The sequence below is a fragment of the Eubalaena glacialis genome, chromosome 7, assembly GCF_028564815.1.
Source record: "Eubalaena glacialis isolate mEubGla1 chromosome 7, mEubGla1.1.hap2.+ XY, whole genome shotgun sequence".
Classification (NCBI taxonomy): Eukaryota; Metazoa; Chordata; class Mammalia; order Artiodactyla; family Balaenidae; genus Eubalaena; species Eubalaena glacialis.
The window spans coordinates 21,584,734-21,605,245 of record NC_083722.1 but is presented as its reverse complement, the minus strand read 5'-3'; the positions used below and the strand labels follow the sequence as shown (position 1 = coordinate 21,605,245).

The 20,512-nt window shown below is 39.8% G+C and overlaps 5 non-coding genes across 5 annotated transcripts; 2 read left to right on the top strand and 3 right to left on the bottom strand.

Moving 5' to 3' along the window:
* The first annotated feature begins 869 nt into the window (after positions 1-869).
* Positions 870-952, top strand: TRNAL-UAA (transfer RNA leucine (anticodon UAA)). The gene has a single exon. It is a non-coding gene; the product is annotated as a tRNA-Leu (tRNA).
* A 5,322-nt stretch (positions 953-6,274) lies between these two features.
* TRNAR-ACG (transfer RNA arginine (anticodon ACG)) lies at positions 6,275-6,347 on the bottom strand. Its single transcript has one exon. It is a non-coding gene; the product is annotated as a tRNA-Arg (tRNA).
* Positions 6,348-7,788: 1,441 nt separating this feature from the next.
* Positions 7,789-7,869, bottom strand: TRNAS-CGA (transfer RNA serine (anticodon CGA)). The gene has a single exon. It is a non-coding gene; the product is annotated as a tRNA-Ser (tRNA).
* A 7,645-nt stretch (positions 7,870-15,514) lies between these two features.
* Positions 15,515-15,588, top strand: TRNAI-AAU (transfer RNA isoleucine (anticodon AAU)). Its single transcript has one exon. It is a non-coding gene; the product is annotated as a tRNA-Ile (tRNA).
* Positions 15,589-18,515: 2,927 nt separating this feature from the next.
* TRNAT-AGU (transfer RNA threonine (anticodon AGU)) lies at positions 18,516-18,589 on the bottom strand. The gene has a single exon. It is a non-coding gene; the product is annotated as a tRNA-Thr (tRNA).
* Between the last annotated feature and the right edge of the window lie 1,923 nt (positions 18,590-20,512).

Here is a 20,512-nt window from a genome sequence, read left to right as displayed (position 1 = left end):
ATACCCATCTGAAACCTGTTTTAATGAGTTTTTAAACAACCCAGTACCCCAACCCCGAAGTGTCTGGCAGCGTCTTACTGACTTGGTAGATTATGTACACCTGGCTCAGCACTTAGCACATAGTAAGTACTCAGGAAAGAAATTTCATTAGTGGAGAGTTAGAACTTCTGGTTAAAATACTTACTTATTAAAACCAATGTCCTGTATTCAAATTCCAAACTCCATATGCTTGCACTAGGGTTTTCCAAATGTACTCCAAGAGGAACTTGTCTCGATATTAACTGTCCTCTGATTCCAAACCTGAAGCCCTTACCTGGGCAATTAGATTCAGTGGGTTTGGAATGGGGCAAAACAGTGTTCTGTAGTGAGTAATAAAACATGTATGTTCCACCTTTGTAGAGTTGTGAGACATGGTTCATGAGGCTGCATTCTCACCACCTCTGTTATACCACTTCCTTTCCTCTTTGGTTTCCACTAAAAGAAGTGTCTTCTCTTGAGCATAGTGAGTTGGGTCTGGAAAAGTATGTATTCCTGTAGCATCATGTGCTTTTTTTTTTTTTTTTTTTTTTTTTTTTTTGTCGTAATATTCCTCATCTTAATGTAAGTCCATAAGATCAGGGGTGGTTCAGTGTTTCCCTAACCCTGGTTAAAGCGTGGCACAAACTTTGTGATTAGATAAACTAATAAACTAGTGAAAATAAACGTTTTCATTAGTTTTTTCCCAAGAAACATTACAAGGATTTGTTTTCTCTCTTTAAAGCTTGGTCCCAGATTTCACGCGTGTAAAATTGTTCATAATCTTCCAGGGACTAGGAAGTCTAATTAATTTTAACCCAGTAATACTTGACATGTTGGTACTGGCATGTAGCACCGGGATGGCCGAGTGGTTAAGGCGTTGGACTTAAGATCCAATGGACGTGCGTCCGCGTGGGTTCGAACCCCACTCCCGGTAGACTTCTTTTCGCGCGTGTCTTACCTGAAAATGAAAATTCCTTGTGCAAAGTTGGAAGATAGTCCAGCATGTAGATGGTTCTGAACTTCTTTTATCCAATCTGACAGGATCTATCTATAATTGGGTGACTTAGATAGTTTAGATATAATGTAAATATTGACATATTTGTATCAAAATCCGCTATCTAATTAGTTGTTTTCTATGTGTTCCTTTTGTCCTTTGTTCCTTTCTTGTATCTCTTTCTTCCTGTCTTTGAAATATATGAGCATTTTACATGATTTGATGATATCTCCAGCATTGCCTTATCATTTGTATGTCTTAAAAAAAATCATTAGTCGTTTCCCTAGGGTTTTCTATATACAGCTACAATTAATCAAAGTCCACCTTCAAATAATGTTATGCTGCTTCCGGTGCAGTGTAAGAAGCTTGCAATAATATACTCCCTCCTATATTGTGTGTTATTGTTGTCATAGATTTTGCTTTCAGGTATGCTGTAACTGTACAATACGTCACTACTACTTTTGCTTAATGCAGTCTATCATTTTTAGAGTGATTAAAATTGGGAAAAAGTATTCCTTATATGTACCTCCATTATATGTACAGAAATGGATATTCATTCTTTTGTATTCCTTTTTCCTGAAGTCCATCTTATAACATTTCCTATTTTGCAGGTCTGATAGTAATGCACTCTTCAGTTTTTGTTTGTCTGGAAAGACCTTTATTTCTTCTTCACTTTTGGAAAATATTTTTTGCTTGGGTTAACAGATTTTTTAAAAAAAATTTCTTTTTTTTTAGCCTCTCATCACTTTAAAATGTCATTCCGTTATCTTCTGGTATACCTAATTTCTGATAAGTCTGCTGTTTTAGATAGATAGATAGATAGATAGATAGATAGATAGATAGATAGATGATAGATAGATAGATAGATAGATAGATAGATAGATAGATAGATAGATAGATGGCTTGGAATTCTCTGACCTTGGAGCTGAGGTTTGATGTACAGGTTTCCTCTGCTGTCGGAAAGTAGAGCATTCCTATAAAACCTTTCACAAGCTGAATTGGTGTGAAGTGAAGAAGCAGTTACCTTAGGACACTTCTTGCACATGGATGCACAAAATAAATGTAGGTAAAGTGCAGATGCTCACAGACACAGTTCAAAGCTATAGCGGCTTGATGCTGAGATGCTGACTGTAGTTCCTGGGGGAGGAGCTTGGCGGTCCCACCCTTGCTGTTCCTGATGCGCGCTGCCTCTATAATGGCTTTCTACAAAACAGGTACAAACGTAGGTCTTTCCTAAAACTGAAGTGGAAGCAAAGTGAACTTTTGAAAAGCGAGGGACACCTGTATTTCATTATCTTGGGAAAATACTAGGCCAGTAACTCTTCAAATATTTTTTCTGCTCTTTTCTCTCTCTCTTCACCTTCTGGGATTCTAATTACGAATATATTAATCAATAATTCTTCAGTGCTCTTTTTTTCTTTTTTTTCTTGGTGTTTCAGCTTGGGTAGTTTTTAGGCCTACCTTCAAGTTTATCACTTCTTTTCTCAGCTCTATAGAGTCTACTAGTTAGTCTGTCAAAGGCATTTGATAGACTAACTACTAGACTAGTTAGTCTTACTGTGTGTGTGTGTTTAAATTTAACATATTTATTGGACTTTTAGTTTGCAACAATCTACTGAAATGTGTCATCTGTTTATGTGTTGGGGTAACGTGGGGACCTACTACTTTCCATTGGCATCTGAAATGGGTGCGGTCTCGAGGGACTAAGCCTGTAATCTGTGGGATCTGATGCTATCTCCAGATAAATAGTGTCAGAATTGAGTTAAACTGTAGGACACTCAGCTAGTGCTGTAGAATTGCTTGATGGGGGGAAAACTCCCATGTAGTTGGTGGCCAGAAGTGTCAGAAGCAAAGTGTTCTTGTGTGAGTAGTGAAGGAGACACACAGGAGGAAAACCAGTTTTTTTTCTAATGCACTTCTCAGCCACAAATTCACCCTTTTAGACTACTGTTTGAAAAGGGTTCTGGGCCTTTTAAACATTTATTTTCTTGTGCCAGCTGGCACTGAAATTTTATCAGTGGAGGGTGCAGGAGAGACACAGTAGGAGGAAAGAGTTTTGCTTTCTGGTTCCAGGAGCTCCTGCAGCCGTCAGCATCTCCAGCATCCAGCTCCATTCTACTGACTTCCAAAATAGCAGAGAAAAGAAACTGGATATTCACAAATCCATTCACAAATATTTATTGAACAAGTGTGGTCAATATTCCAGGATGCAAAAAAGAATTAAGACTGTTTGTGGGGATCATACAAAATAAAAAACAGTGGTTTCCAGTAACTGCTGTAGCTCTCATTGCAAACTCTCAGATGGTAAAGTCATTGATTAAAGACAAAATATCCAATGATTTGCAAAGCAAATCACTGATAATCTCATTGCATATGAGAGGGGCATTGTCATCTGCTGAGAATTCTGAACTGTTTGGTGTCCAAATAATAATTTACAGTGCTTCATTCATGCCATGTGTGGAATGATTTTTCATGCAACTTTTTACATAGTCCATCCAGTGTTTCCCTCTCTTCTTTGAAAACTTCCAGTGCCTGCCACCTTCAGAAACCACATGTATAAAGTAAACATCAGGCTCTTAGTTTTCCACATCATACAGCAATTGAACAACACGGGTTTGATCAAGGATCAATTCCCCAAACTGTGTTCAACAAAATGAGGGCTAACACTTTTCAAAATTATAAAACCTATGGAGACAGCCCCACCAAATTGCAATCCAGGATCTTTTGTTTACTAAGCATGCTCTTTAACCAGCCAACCCACAGAGCCCTCTTGAACAGAAAAAGAAAAACAGGTAAAGAAATATAGTGTGAGAAGGTTTTCATTTTCACATACTAAGAATTGCGTTTGGAGAAGAATACACATATTTTTTGAAGTAAAGAACAAACAAATTCTTTGGAATATGACACTGCCATGGCATCTGCTTCAAAGAACCACATCCTTGGCAAACTGATCACACTTTACTGATGTTGCTACATCAATAACCACAAGAAGATGTGAGAGTTAACAAATAATATCACACAATAAGTAAGTTTAATTTTTCTAGTAGTCATATTTTAAGAAGTAGAAATAAACAAGTGGAATTAATTTTAATGTTTTAACTCCAAATATTATCATTTCAACATGCAATCAATAAAAAAATTAATGAGATGTTGTACATTCTTTTTTTTTAAACTAAATTTTAGAAACATGTGTTAATGGCTATTGTTTTGGACAGGGCATTTCTACAACATTCTGGGGGAAAGGAAAAAATACTCACTTCACAGTATAATCTCTGTAGATTTTTTTGGGGGGGGCAGGGATGTTCCCAATATGCAGAGTTTTGAAAAAACCTAACTTATCTCCTTTAAGTCCAAGAGTGATTTGATTATTATATCAAAGGTCTTTTTGTTTATTTAAGAGGGAGGTTGAAATGGACTTCTTTCTAAAACAAGCCTCCACCACCAAAAAAAAAAAAAAGTATTCAATGAAACTTACACGTTTATAAAAGAGAAAAACAAACCAAAAATCTTGAGAGTAGAAAAGTCGGTTACCTTGGTTGGTTAAAGCCTAGTGGAATAATGCTAAAGTTGTGAGCGTCTCCATATAGATGTTCTATTTTTTTTTCTTCTACCGTGGAAGTTCCCTGTTGATGTTAGCTGGAAAAAGTGGGAAATAAAATACAACGCACTAGTCCAGTGCTGCTTAAAGTATGGTCGGCGGAATAGCAGCAGAAGCATCACCTTGCTAAAAATTCATGGGCTGCATCCTAGTACCAATATAGAATCTCTGGGGAGGAGGGGGGTGAAGCCTAGAAAACTGGGCTTAGTACTTTTTCTTAGCGATTCTTCTCCGCGCTAAGTTTTGAGAAGCATTTACATCAGGAAGTTCCAAATCCTTTGGACCTTTCTTCTCTCCCCACCCCGCTCCCCTTTTAATTCGGTAACAGCCCAACTGATGATGTATCAAACGAGGTCTAGACGCGTGGCAGGTTCATTCTTTCGGTTGCTGACACCCCTCACAATGCACATTGTCCAGAGTCAATCAACTTTTGTAAGATAAATACATGAATACCAACAAATGAAAGTCTCCTTTGCATGTTTGTGTTCCTTTCCCAGCTTCACCTTGATTTCCTTCCCAGGCTCCTCCTCTCGGCCCCAAGCGTCTGAAGTCACGCCCCAGGAACACCTAGAAAGGAGATCCAGCTGTTGAAAGAGACACCACCCCCAAACTGCCACTTTCCTCTTCTCCTTTGACACCGTCGCCCTCTTCTTGTCTGTTTAACTTTTGTCTAGGATCGCTTACAACTCGGAACACTTTGTTAGTCTCAGTCTTCGGCGGTGAGGCTGCCGCGCTCTTCTGGTTGAGATCCGGAGCTGGGCGGGGAGATAAGAGTCTGAATAGCCTTCTCGGGTGTCAGGGCAGATCTTTGCCAAGATCGCTGAATTGAGGGCCTAAGGGGGACGCTATGATTTCGTTTGTCCACAGAAGCGTCTTTCCTGCTTCAGTTTCTCCAGTTGATGTCCCTTCTTTTTCCTCTAGGACCGATGCTCAGAGACAGAAAGTGTGCAGGGGAAGAACCGGAAGAGTGAGAGCCCTGCCCAATGGGGGAAAAATTAATGAAGAAAATACTGGTCAGACTTTGTTTCTTTTCTTTGACACTTCTTTGATCTTTAAAAACTAATATATACTTCACATTCTATAATATTCACATAAAAGTGTACAATTCAGTGTTTTTGAGTATATTCCCAGAGTTGTGCAACCATCGCCATTATCGAATTTCAAAACATTTCCATCACCCGCAAACCAACTCTGTACCCTTTCCCCAGCTCTTGGCAACTACTACTGCCGCTATGGATTTGCCTATTCCGGACATTTCATATAAATGGAATCATACAACATATGGCTTTTTGTGTCTGGCTTCTTTCATTTAGCATGAAGTCTTCAAGTTTCACTCATGTTGTAGCATGTATCAGAAATTCATTCCTTTTTATGGTCAAATAGTATTCCGTATTTAATTTTTTAAAGTTGTCTTTCTAAAGACCTTTCCGTCAACTCCCCTTCTCAGTATCATTAAAAGAAACGAGATTAAAAGGACATTTCAGAAGAGAGATAACTTACGCATCCATTCAGACTTAACGGACAGCCAAAATTGCACTGTGTGGCGGGCACCATGCAAGGCGAAGAACCAGATCGAAGGACGTTAAGAATTTGTTTGTTATCAATTTGAAAAATGTACACAGAGACATATTTTTTTTACTTTTTCCTAAAAGGCAAGGGGAAGTCGAGCCAGCCAGGAGTCGAACCTAGAATCTTCTGATCCGTAGTCAGACGCGTTATCCATTGCGCCACTGGCCCCCCTTGTTACAAAGCTCTCTATTACTCATTATTCATTAGAATCATTGAGAAAACTGTTGATTCATGATACAGACGGAAATTAGTTGTACAAGAAAGACCTATGGATTCTAGTAAAACTGATTGGTTATCTTCGGAGTCAATTTGTATAAGTTACACTCACTTAAAATATTTATAATTATGAAAGAATTTTCTGCCTTGGAGCATCATGTATGTGATAGAACGACTGTGGTTAACATCCCCCCCCCCCATTTATGTGCGTGATTGTCTGTATTGTTTCTACTTATGAACGCTTCTTTAACTTCTGCAGTCGGTTCATCTGTCCATTCATCAAGTCATTTCATTTTCCTTTGGCACTTACTGATGTTGAGTATGGGTCAAAAATTAGTGACCCATTTAATTTTCAATTTTGATATAGTGAAAGAGAAAGTGGAATAAAACACATTCTTGAGGTATTAATCATATTTTTCAATCTCACTCTCCAAAGAGCCAAAACTCTTTACACAGGAAATAATTTCAGACTCTATGCAGCAGAAAAACATTCCGAAACACCCACCCTCCCAAATTAGGCGAAATGGGGATAATAATTTAATAAAGGTAAACACTTTAAGAACCAAATTCATATAGGAACTTAGAAGTTCAGAGTTAATATAATTATAAAATTAGAGAAAACCGGTATCGTTACATAAATTGGCTAGTTATATTTAAGGGCTCAATGTAGGCGAAATAGGTATGTGGAAATACAAAAGTGTTTATAAGTGAGGGCAGTTCTTTGAGCGAGAAGTACAATAGTTTGGGTCCGAGTGTAGTCACGGTGCCCACAGCCTTTATCCATACTCTTCCCTCGTTAGATTTATTGCGTTGGCCCAAGTTGTGTATCTTCTCTTTGCCTCGGTTTCCTCATTTCTATAGTACAATGTTTTAAAGAGCGCGCGCACACACACACACACACAGATATTTATGATCCTAGACCTTCATGGTTCTCACTAGCCTGTTTTGTTTGTTTGTTTTTTTAAATACCAGAGAACTCTTTAAGGAAGCTACCTGCATCTCCATTAACAGAGCGGGGAATTTTATTACAGATTTTTAAAAACAGAATTTCTTGTTTCTCTTTGCCATTGGGACCTGCGGCTACTTTTAGATTTAACAGAATGGATACAAAACAAGCAGCTGTTTTGAGCGTTCACTAAGTCTCTGGCTTCCCGGGTACTGAGGGGTAGCTGCATATAGTTGGGCTGAAGGAAGCCCCGCCCCCGCGCTCAAGGGATTCGCAGGTGCCCGCCCAGTTTGGAGGAGGATGGAAGAGCCAAAACACTGAGAGTGTACTCGGGACGGGACGGAAAGCTGCCTCCTTACTCCTCAGTTTGTTTATGGAATAAGACGAATAGTTGAGAACCACACTGAGAAAGTCATTTCGTAATTTGAATAGAAAAGCACTGAGAAACGCTGTGAGCAGGATTTGAACCTGCGCGGGAAACCCCATTGGATTTCGAGTCCAACGCCTTAACCACTCGGCCATCACAGCTTGATGCCCAGTCCCCATTTAGGTATTAAAAAACACTCTGTAGGTCCCTGATTTATAAACCTGCTTACCAATTCTAGCCATCCTTGCTTATTTGGCGTGTTTACTTTAAGCAGTACATAAAAGGAGATCACTCCTCAAGTCCCCTCATCAGATCTCTCCGCTCAGCCTCATCCAACTTGTCCCCATCCTGCCAGGCTCCAGGCTGTGAAGTCTCACCTCCTTGAGAGAAGGCAATATTCCAGCATCACAAGAATCCTTGATTTTCTAAAATTTTCTACAGTCTTCATGGATTGCCTGGTTTAGCTTCATACTTGGCATGGAATGAAGTAAGAGTTGTATTAAGTGTGTCTACGATCCTGCTCATTTGTGTTCTCCACAAATACACTATGCCTTGCTGCTAGGAGGACAATGTGGCAGGATCTACCAATATTTCAAACGCATATACTCTTTGATACAGCATTTCCACAAATGTAAAACATAGACTTGAACACATGAGAAATTATATTGTGTTCTAACTTATTCTCTGCAGCATTAACTGTAATAGTAAGATTGAGAAAAACCTAGTTAGTCAGAACTATTAATTAGATAAATTATGGCATAACTACACAGTGGAATGCTATGCATATTTAAAACAAAATGATAAAGATCACTATGTACATACATATACTATAAAATAGAAGCAAGGTTCAGAGCAATCTCTATAGAATGATACTATTGGAGATATATTTGTGTTAGATTGTATATGCATTTTACAAAAACAAAACAAAACCAAAACCAAAAAAAAAAAAAAAACTCTCAAGGATAATCAGTGAACTCAAAACAAAGTTCCCAGTTGAGGGGCTGGAGACTAAGGAGGTGGAATTCTTTGGAAGCAGGAGGAAGAAATTTACTGCATGTCACATTAGACTTTAGATGTTACCTATTTAAAAAATCAAATAAAAGCTCAAGAAAACACTATAAATGAGGAAGTGGAGGAGAAAATTTTTCTTACCAGAGTTCTCCTCTGGAATGGTGAATAGCCCTTCCTTTCTGGAACTCAGCAATAGCCAGCACTCTGAAGGAGGCCTCACTTTGAGCCTCAGAAGGAGCTAATCACACAAATAAGATTTGAAGCCACTCAGGAAGCCTGAGGCAAAAAGGCAAGAAGGTTCTGGAATGCTGTCCAAGCCTAGCCCTGGACACACAGGGCACGGGAGACCTGGGAGTCTCTAGGAGAATCACCTGATCCAAGATCAAACGATTCTGGAATGTTCTTCAGACACTGAATTGGATCTTCCATTTGTGAGCAACCAGGACGAGCTCAGTAGGTCAGACCCACCATCTTCACACCCTGACTTCAAGGCCCTTGATTTGCTCTAGGATGTTCTGAAGGAAGTGGAAGAATTAGCAGAATTTAAATAGCTTAAACTTCCTCCTTTGGGTCTAGGAACACAACTTTAAAAGTTGTTTTTGTGTGTGTCTTGTTTTGTTGATTTGTTTTTGCAGAGAAAAAGCATAGCTCTCTTTTTATTTTCTGTCTTGGCCAGAGTGTAGTTCTCTTTACAGCGGACAGTGCCCAGGAGTTGTTTTCCTGGGAAATCCTCTCCCGGGACAAAGAGCACTGAGTGAAGTGACTCTGTATAAATCTCCAGTTTCCTGTCCCCAGTTTTGTCATTTAACCAGTGCACAGTTCTGGCGGTTTCATAGCTCTTCCAACAGAACACTTTGGAGAATTAAATAATCTTGGGGTGAAGACTGTGAAATCCACTCACAAATTAAAAAGCTCTTTTGAAATGTTTGTGTTTTTTTCTCAGCTAGATCTTGGTTTTCTTCCTAGTACTTCTACTCTACTAAGGAATTCACCCCCAAGTGGAGGTGGGGACAGAAAAAGGAGGTTGTTTAAAATAACGTCGTCCAAAAGCAGTCACTGTTCATCCCGTCCTCCCTGTGTCCACCTTGGGAGTTTAACTTTTGTCAGGGATTCTTTTCAGTTCTAAATGGTACCACATTCTTCTACACATCAACATTCCCCCAGGAGATGTTCTTTCTCTTTCCTCCTGGATTGATGCCTGCGGACTGGTATTTTCTTTAAAGCGTCTTTGATTTTAAAATTTGTCCAAGCGTCCTTCTCAGTCAACTTCCTTTCTCAATTTCAGGAAGAAATGGGAGGTTAAAAGATATCTTAGAAAATGCCTCCTTTGATGGCTACGAAGACTCTTTCAGACTCAACTGACGGTCAGGACTGTATGGTGGGGCAGCGCTTCTGGATGTGAAGGATCAGTTCAGGATAATTTCCTTTCAAAATGTTTTAATAATTTGTTTCAACATCACCCATTGGCCACTGGCCTCCCTGCACAAAAAGTCAATATCAGCTTATACTTGACTAAACATAGTTGAAGTCAGAAAAGGAAATGGATGTTTTGGTGATTGCTATAGACTGAACGTGCCTCTCTCCCCCAAATTACGTTGAAACCTAATCCCCAATGAGATGGTATTTGGAGGCGGGGGCTTTAGGTCATGAGGATGGAGTCCTCATGAGTGGGATTAGGTCCTCATAAAAGAGATGTCAGAGAGCTCTTTCACCCTTTCCTTCATCTGAAGACACAATGAGAAGACTGCTGTCTATGAGACAGGGAGCCAGGAGGCAAACTTTCACCAGACTGAGAATCGACACTAGCCTCCAGAACTGTGAGAAATAAATGTTTGTCCTTTAAGCCACCTGGTCTATGGTATTTTTGTTACAGCAGCCCATATGGACTAAAACTGGGATAGAGATGTAAATGAGGCGCACAAGACTGAGCCAATTCTGGAAAGGTAGACCCATTCATTTGTGATCAGTTTGCACAATATACATTTGCCTACAGTGTTCATATTTAAAACAACAAAAATCAGCTTTCAACTTTAGAACAAATGGTAAGGTGGTGAAGGTCTCTGTAGACTAATTTATAACATATGATTGAAGAGCTGATATACCCCTGAGGTAGGATAGGTAAGGTGTACTGTTGGCTCAGCCAGCTGAAGGCTCACTGCTTCTGATGGTCTTTCTGACTGGGTATAGAGAAAGTAGCACTAACCATATCAGTAGCTGCATACCAGGTGCCAGGGCATGTGTTAATTTTCTCCATTAATAAAAGAACATCTGGAATAGCAGATGCAATGGAAATAATCACTTGACTAGATCTACAATAACTGTCATTTTCCACAACCCATTTACCTTCTACAGTTGAGTAAGTGAGTTGAATAGAAATTTGGTGAATCTCTGTCCCTGTATCTTTCAAGTTTTTGATGTTGGCACTAATCTCTGCAATCGGTCCAGGAATATCAGTATTGCGTTTTGTTTAATTATTTTCACAGAGGAATTTCTGGTGGCCTCTAATTGGCCTTTTATGCCATAATAACCTTCACTCCATTAGTCATGGAAATGATATAGAGATTCTGTCTGGAATTGGGAAAGTAACCACAGGTTGGGCTCAGGGATCCACTGTGCCCACAGTGAAATGGACAGGGGGCAAAACTTCATTGGTTGTCTGACCTTCATGAGTACCTACTGCCTGGGGACAGCAATGATGTTTTTTATCTCCAGCAAGTAATGCCAGTTCCGAGCCATTGTCTAGTAATTCCGGGAAAGTCTGATTTTTTCCTTTTCCCTAATGCACAATCATTTTGGTACATGAGCACAGGTCCCTTTAGGAAAGGCTAGGAGGAAGAATAACAGTATAACTTTTGGCAATGTGACGGTAGTCTTTCTCAAGGGGAAACAGATTTCTCTTCATTCAAAACTGGCTTGAGTCTGGAAGACTTTTCTGCTACAGATCAGGTCCAAGATCAAGCTGCCCTCAGGGTCGGTTCCTGGTGAAACCTCTTTTCGTAGAAATCCAAATTCCGAAGAGAGCAACCACTTCCGCGGCGCCGGCTCATCTCCTCTGATATTTTCCCAGGGACCCTCACAGGCCTCGTCGAACCCAGCAGAGGAGAGAAGGGAGAAAGGGGAAAACTGCCCCGTGTGAACAGCGAAACCATGCATCGGCGCGGGACTCTCAGGATAATTTCTTCTTTCAAACAAAGAGTAAGTGCGAAGATATGTGGGGTTTGTTATTTTTTAATATAAGCAAGTTGAAATCAAGTAGAAGTACATAACATTTCAGGAAAAAGGTTTGTTTCCGCCCGCTTTTGAACCGGGGACCTTTCGCGTGTAAGGCGAACGTAACAACCACTACACTACGGAAACACATGCTCGTTGTTTCTCCAGCCCTTATACATAACTGAGTAGACTTTGCCTGTAGAACCCAGGTTTGTTTACTTCATGTCTGTTGAGGAAATGTTCATTGTTGCAGCGCATTTCTCTCCCCTTTCCTCCATTTATGAAAACAAAACAAAACAAAAACAAAAACAAAAACCTTTCATAATCCCAATTCTTGAAAATATTCCAGGCTTGGAAAGCTAAGGCAGCATCCTGGAGAATTTTTTTTTTTTTTTTTTGGTGAATTAAGGATATAAGTTTGTTGTTGTTGTTTGTTTGTTTTTGTTTATTTGTTTTACTTTTTTGTTTGCTTATTTTTTAAAGCTCTGATGCTTGCATTCAGACTCCACTGCTCTCCATAATATACTGGTGTTACGGAATGAGAATTCTGCAGCCTACAGTTTCCAAGACAGAATTTAAGGTACTCTTTTGAGGCCCCACTGGGAGTGATTTTTCATGCAGTCTTTTATATGAACGAATCCTTCCACCTCAGCATTTCTATACAAAATACCCCACTGTCATCTCCTGACCTCAGGATCCTCATTTCCTAGCTAACAACAGGTTCACAATTTTCTCCATCATTTAACTTCTAAAAATATCTGCTTTATCAAGCTGTCTTCAACATTGCTGGTGATATTATTCTCCAAAATTACAAAAAGCAAGAGATAGGATTCCAAACAGGATATTCTGTTTAAGCAGATGTGCCGAGATATGGAAGATACGTGCCCATATATGGAAGTTTTCCATGGCGCATAGTATAAGTGCTTTCACTGGATAATGTTGCTAATCTGTCCTGATCATTTGTGTAGAAAATACACCAGTATCAGATGCAAAAGACTGAAGAAGATCTTTCTTAAAGTAAAATGAAGATACCGCTTCTGTGGAGAAGACCATCTTCACTGTTAGACAACTAATCAGAAGTCATGGTGGTATTGGATTTTAAGCTCTGGGAGGGTGAGGAAGGGATCATGTGTGGCTTTGGGACCATTATATTGGTAGTTCTCAATAAACATTTGTCAAATCAGGGGACAATATTCGAGGTAACTTTCTGAAATGTATCCAAATTGCATGTGACATTCTTTTGCCCTGCAAGTGCCCAGCAGTATCACCTGGAAGTCTAAGTAAACTCTGGCAACATACCTGCAGGTGGTCACTCATTTCACTTCTTGAAGTTTTCATGGTGTCGTATGGATATTATATCTCACTTCTTCTAACTTCAATATAAGAACAAAACTGGCTATTTTAAAATATCAATTGAATAAATGACATGTGACATAAGGATTACCTGAAACAATATGCAAAGCACCTGGCAACATGGTTAATTTCCTTACTGAGAGAGATTAGTCTGTTGCTATATATTTTAAAGGAAATAGTTTCAAGGAATGACAAAAGTACTTTTGGCACAGAAATGTGGAAATATTTAAAAAATACAAAGCACTGAGTTCCATTTTGGTTAAGTTGTAGGAAGTTGCAAGTGTGTGTCCCTCTCAACCTACTAACTAAAGCAAAGCCATAAGCTTAAGGGGAGTAGATTTTCTGAACCCATCAGGAGCTGAGGATACAAAAGAATCAACATAAACTAAATTCTAGAAAGAGGCCTTCATAGGAGAAAAGAAGCCTCTGGCTGTCCTTATTCCTAACAGATGGGCAGCGGCACAGAGGAGGAAAAACCTGTGAAGACCAGATTAGGAGAAACCAGAAGAAACTTAGACATTTTTAAGGTGTGCTTGTGGGCTTGCTTGACCCAAACAGAATTTCAAGTAGCCAAAACCAGTTCTGGTTGTCTCTGATGAGGAGAGTAGGTCAAAAGGGGGTGAGGGAAAAGGCCAGAGAGTGGAAATACCCACTGAGGCACTCTCAAGTTCAAAACATTCTGAAGTTGGGGAGCACGGCAGGAACACGAAGAGCAAACAGTACAAGGCACTTTGTGTTTTAGCTGCCAACAGCCAGGACTGGAGAGCTGAGAGAAATCTCTCCAAGGCTTACTGAATGGAGAGAGATCTCACAGCCAAAGAAACCTGGGGGAGGACAGGAGAGCAAAGAGAATGCCCAGTCACCCAAACAGCTGACATTCTGGCTGTTAAGCAGAGAGAGGTTTCTCAAGGTTTGGAAATCCGGGAGAGTGGCAGTAAAAAACAAAGGGAGGAGAAAAGACTACAGATCAAGCACTGTAGTAAAAAACATTTTTTAATAAAAATAAATAAATGCATACAATTAAATTTTAAAAATTGGTTTTTCCACTCACTTTCCACCGAATTTTTACTAGAGGACAAAGAAAATGAAGACAGCTACTAGTTCATATGGTGGATGCTGATACAAAGTTAAAGAAATGTACTAAAGATAAGAAATACCATCTTACAGCTTTTTAAACAATTAAAAACAAAATTTATAAATTGCATAATGTAAAACAAGTAAATGAATAGTTAACTTGCCTCATTAAAAGAAATAGCTCTCTTTAGAATAGTCTTTCAAATCTTAGTCGATATACTATATATATAAAACGAGTCAATTAACTTCAGATGCAAAAAAAATAGAAAAAAAAAAGAGAGAGAAGGTTGTAGGGTCCAACAGAGAAAAGAAAGCAAGCAGAAATTTGCTGCTCTACTGGTCCCTGCCATCGTTGACACCTGCTTGCAGGTAGATCAGGCCAGGCTCAAAAGGGCAAAGGTTTCCCAACTCCTTCCTCTGAGTTGCCTGACCTTGGCTTCAGTTCCCCTACTCCTCTCAGATTCCGGTGTTTCTCCCTGGTCCGGAACAAGGCCCTGACTCCGGACTCGCTGTGGTCTCGACTTCCCTCGTCATAGATTTGGAGATTTTGGGGGTATGGGGAGGGGTCAGAGGTTCAGGAGGGGGGCGGTCTTCACAGTCCCTTTGCCTCAGACCTCAGCCCTGCACTCGGGCGCCACCAAGTGGCCTATGGCTGGCATTGCAGCGTCAGGTCCCTGTCTCATTCCGCTCCGGACGAACGGCTACAGATTTAGCTTAAAGGCGACTGCGGAACCACCCTGAAGCCAAGCGGCTAAAGGCCTCTGGGAAGAGATGACCCGCCCGGTATGACCTCCAAGAGCCGAGAATCCGCACCCCGTGCGCGGAAGCTGAGTCCACCAAGCTCTGCTCTGTGCTCAGTTCCGTGATCCGCCCGCCACCATCTCAGGCTTGCAGGGGCTTCGCGTTTCCCGAGGCCTTCTGGGAATAGTTGCAAGGAGGTAGTTGCTCCCGGACATTGATTTGAGTCTTCCTCGGTCGGTATGAGAAAGACTGAGTTTTCCTGGGGAGAAGCACGGTTCATCCGTGCAGGCAACTGGGACTTGTCTTTTCCTTTTTGATAGAAAAAAGAACATTTTAAAAAACATTTTACAAAGAAGACAGCCGACTTTAATTAGGTATGACTTTAAAACACGTAAGTGAAGACATTTTACGCGGGGTGGCCGGTTAGCTCAGTCGGTTAGAGCGTGGTGCTAATAACGCCAAGGTCGCGGGTTCGATCCCCGTACGGGCCAATGCCTCTCCGTCTTTTTCTCGTCCTACCTATAGACCACGTCACCGGTGGGAATTGCACCCGTACATCCAATTACAGACAGTCCTAATATCACTACCACTGAACGATTTGATTGTGGTTTTCTTTGTTTTTTAAAGAAATAAAGTACCAGAGTCAGGATGGAGAGCTTTTAAAGAAAATTGAATGAGGTAAGGTGGATGTATTTAGGGGAAGAGGAAACTGGGAGAATTAGAGAATGTCTTGCATCATTCTGGAAAAAACTTCAGGCAATAATGTTTTGATATAGTTTATACTTCTGAAATGTAAAAACATCATTCCTCTTCATGGTAAGTTGCTCAGTTGGTTAGGGTATTTATTGTTTTTATAATGTCAAGGTCGCTGATTCGATTCCTCTTGAAGAATATGCCTCGTGGTATTTCGGTTTTCTTTTTCTCAATGTGGGAATATCTCAGGCTTGTGGCGTAGCCTCAGACCAGCAACCGCGAATGCTCTGCGGTAAAATGGAGCAATGGTCAGCCTTTGGGTTATATTTGACCGTTACCTCGGTGCTGCCAGTTACGAAGCCATTTACAACTCGTCTAAATTGTTTTCGAACGTTTATCATAAAAGCGTTGGATTTAAGATTTGAATCCAAAATGAAACCGGGGTGCGCAGTGGGGGATAGGAGGGCAAGAGCCCCTGGGGCTGCTCTCAGTCTAAGTGCCTCACTCTCCCTGTCTGTCCTTTTCTTGAAGTCTGGCGCCTGGGTCTCCGTGTGCCCAGCATGAGACTCCTGTTTCTCTCCTCGACCCTTGCACTGTCCCTCAGACTCCCAGCATATTTTTACTCTTTCTCTTGTTTAAAAGTATGGGGTTACTTTGAAAATGACATACACGATATTGATTAAATAATTACATAAGTAATGTCTCAAGCACAGTGCCAGGGACACAGTGGGTGCTCAATAAATCCAAGAAGGCAAGGCCTTCCTCTGCTTTGGTCAGTGCTGCATCCTTTGTGTCAAGTACTGTGACTGGCTCAAAGCCAGCGCCTGAAAAAATGTTTTTAATTAATAAAGGGCATCCACTACTCCATTGCATATTAAATAATATACTTACAGATTTTAAGTATGAGAAGGCCTCGACAGGTCATTGCTAACTTTGAAGATGAAGGCGGCCACCAGCCATGGAATGTGGACATTCACTAGAAACCAAGAATGACCTCTAGCTGACAGCCTTCAAGAAATGGGAAATTCCTAGAGATTTATCAGTACCCACTGTTCATAACATATTTCCATTTGTCAGAGTCCTGGTGTTGTTTTGCCTGATATTAGACAACATCAGTAGAATACAATGAGTCATAATTTCAGTTTTCTTTCTAAATGTTAACTTGGTACACTTTGAACCTAACATCTAGGCAACTGGCTTTCAATTGAGGATTTACATTACTTACCTGTCAAACCTTATTAATATATAAATGTGTAGGACCTACTCCAGACTTATTGAATCTCTCTGCTTGATATTGTTGATATATTGTTTATATATTCTTATTACATGGCTTGGATATTCATGGCATATTGTGTCTCAGAATTATTATATGTTATGTATCAAGAATTTTTTTCTCTGTAAAGATTGTTCATTCACATTTATAAATTAGATGCACAGTTTTCTGTCTTCTTTGAAAATATGGTTGATTGTTATGTCTAAAGAGATTTTTGTCTAAAATTTATTTTGGAATGGCTCTGTTATACCTTGCTATTCTTGTTCCAAAATTCCTTGTTAGTGGCATTAGTCTTGTTATAAACTCTCATCAGATCTTTCACTTCAGAAAGGCTAGTTAGTAAAATTTGTTATTTAGATTCCAGGCTGATAGGGTCTAAAGTTGTCTCTGGGGATTAATCTTTGCCCTTCTTGGTGGTGGGGGGGACTTTTAAAATGTATTATGTCCTTTGTATGTCCTGCTTTATAGGCAAATAGGGAAAGTGCACTGAGCTTTTCTTGTATCTGCTTCTTCTCATTTGTCTTCAGCTCACAATAGTCCTTATGCTAAAGTGGTATATTTTGGGGTGGCATAATCTGCTATCCTTCATGACTACCTTTTTTGCTCACATTCCTTGGGAAGTAGATGGGGAAGAACTCTATGGATAAACTGAGGAAAATGAAACCAGGTTTCCAGTGAAGTATAAACAGGATTTCAGGCATAGTGCAGGACTATTTCTACTAAAGCGAAAAGACAGTGACTCTGGTGGAACTCCAGTCATAATCTTTGAAATTTCTCTAGATAAAAGGGAAAAGCCCAATGTATAGGCCAGTGCTACACAGTGTACATTTTAGCTATAAACTACAATGTCACTTAAGATTCAAGAAAGTGATAATCTACTTGTGATTTATTTCCTCAAAATGTTATTGAGCTCCAATTTTCCCCCTGTTCACTCAGTAGGTTCTCCTGATGCACAAACAAATACAGTTCTTAGGGCTGTACAAAACCAAAATGATGACGGTCTACATTTGACATTGCTCTCTTGTTCTCAAAAATAAAAATGAGTCTGATTCCAAACCAAATGTCGTGGCTTGTTAATTCTTTGCCTGACACTGATAACCAAACTCCATCATTTAGCTGACTATGTTGGATGTCACAGGTTAAGAGAGCTGAGACTGAACTTCCAAGACAGAATTTGAAATCTTACTCTCTATCAGGTACTGCAAGATAATTTGTGCTCAATACATATACCAATCATTAGCAAATCCATCACTTTCTATCAATTACAGGAAACTTATTCACTTTTCCCTTCATCACAACTCTTCATATTGTGATGCTATTATCTGGAAAAAGACTCTCCACAATTGGAATAACAATTCAATACAGATTTTTACCAGTAATATAAATTCCTCAATGCATCTCCAGCATGTTTAGTGGCAACTACACTGTTGAAATACAAAAACCAGAAGGGAAAGGCCCCGCTGGGATTCGAACCCAGGATCTCCTGTTTACTAGACAGGCGCTTTGACCAGCTAAGCCACAGGGCCCCCTCTCAAACTACAATTCAGTTATATCATATTTGTAATATTTTCTGTGAAGTGTAGCATTTTGCCAGAAACGTACTTGCTTTTGTGACAGAGAGAACGCACCTGTATTTCTGAACTACATTTCTACACTAAAGCAGAAACTTCAACATTAAAAAATAAAAATGCATTCTTCAGCGCGAGGTTTTAAAAATTATTTTAAATTGGAGTGAAATTCCTATTTCATGGTGACTATCGCCCTCTAGAGGAAATATTGGATATTGCAACACATTTAAAAATTTTCTCAATTCATTTTGTCCACAAATGTGGTCACTACTGTATTTCAGGTAATTTTCTAGGTACTGGAGATAGAGCAGCGAACCAACCAAACAAAAACTTCTTCATCTATAGGATTTGTATTCTAGAAGCAGGGAAATAAAGCAAGTTTTAAAAATTTCTCCCTCCAACCCCCTCCCCGCCCCCCCCAAACGAGAGATGTAAGCACTAATTCCGCTACCGCAAGGTTACAGAGCCCACGGTGCTACTTTCTGAGCTAATTCACTGCACATGAGCAAGACTATCGTGCTTCCTTCTATTTTATCTAACCTGGCACAAGAAAGCAAGCAAAGATAAGGACACGCTGACGCACAGGAGATTCTGCTCATTGCACCGTTGAGTTAAAACTGACTTGATTCCTGTCTTCATAGGTTGTAAAAATGAGTGGAGGATGCAGAGAATTAAAGAGAAAATTAGGGTACAATGTGGTAAATAACTCCCGCAGGATGCCGTGGGAGCCTCTAACTTGGGCAAGATGCAGGGCGTGTCTTAGCAGAGTCACATGACCTCTCTTCTCAGTTTCCAGCCAGGTCAGGTTGATGATTGCAGAAGGGGTTGTGGCATGTTGGCCGAATACAGCTTAGCGTGGGGGAAGAATAGATGAGACCATCATTCTGAAATGTTTAAATAACCACCTTGTGCCTTGTGCTTTATGGGAAAGGACGAGGGCTTATGTATTCACTGAACATCCACAAAATGCAAGACCCTGGAGAAAAGAGAAATCACTTAGGAGATCCTGTGACAGATCTACACACCCGATTTCCTCTAGGCACCCCTCAGCTCTTCCCTGCCTGTCTAGCCTGTACCTAATCTACTTTCTTACAACAAGATTTATTCATTCCCTTTGTCCCTATGTCCTGCTGCCATTCCTCTCCTTACATAAACAACTTTTCTAATTTGTTTATTGTGTATCACTTTGATCATATATTTTTTTTGCAAAATTGACATTTTTGTTTTGTGCACATATATTATAAATTTTTATATAAATGATATATTATATATTCTTATGCCTTTAAAAGAACATTATGACTTTAAGATCCATCAAAGTTGCTCTGTGTGCACTTAAATCATTGCTTCTAATTGCTATGTAAGATCCCATAATGGGCACTGTATTTCCTTTCTTCTGTCCCAGTGATGGGCTCACAGGTTGCCTCCATTGTCCCCCCACTCCATATAACACCACTTCCTCATCCATCCCCCTTTATGTACTTGTGCGAGTGTGTATATATATGTGTGTATATATATACGCACACTGATTAGTGTATGTATATATGTATACTAATTAATCCCAGTTTATTTTTGTAAGTCTATACTCCCACCAGCACTGCATATCCCTTTATCCCTGCCCAGGCTTAACATTATTCAGCTTTCTACTTTGTAATCTAATATGTGTAGAGTGATAAATCTCATCATTGTTTTCTTTAAAATTTTATTTATTTTTCTAAAGATTTTGAGCATCTGTCTATATGTTTGTTAGTCATTCGAATTGCATCTTATGTACACTGATACTTTTCTTATCATTTGTCCATATTCGTATAGAGGTTGGTGTATTTTTCATGTCGATATACCTGGGGTACATTGTATACTGTAGTTATTAGTCTATTGTGAATT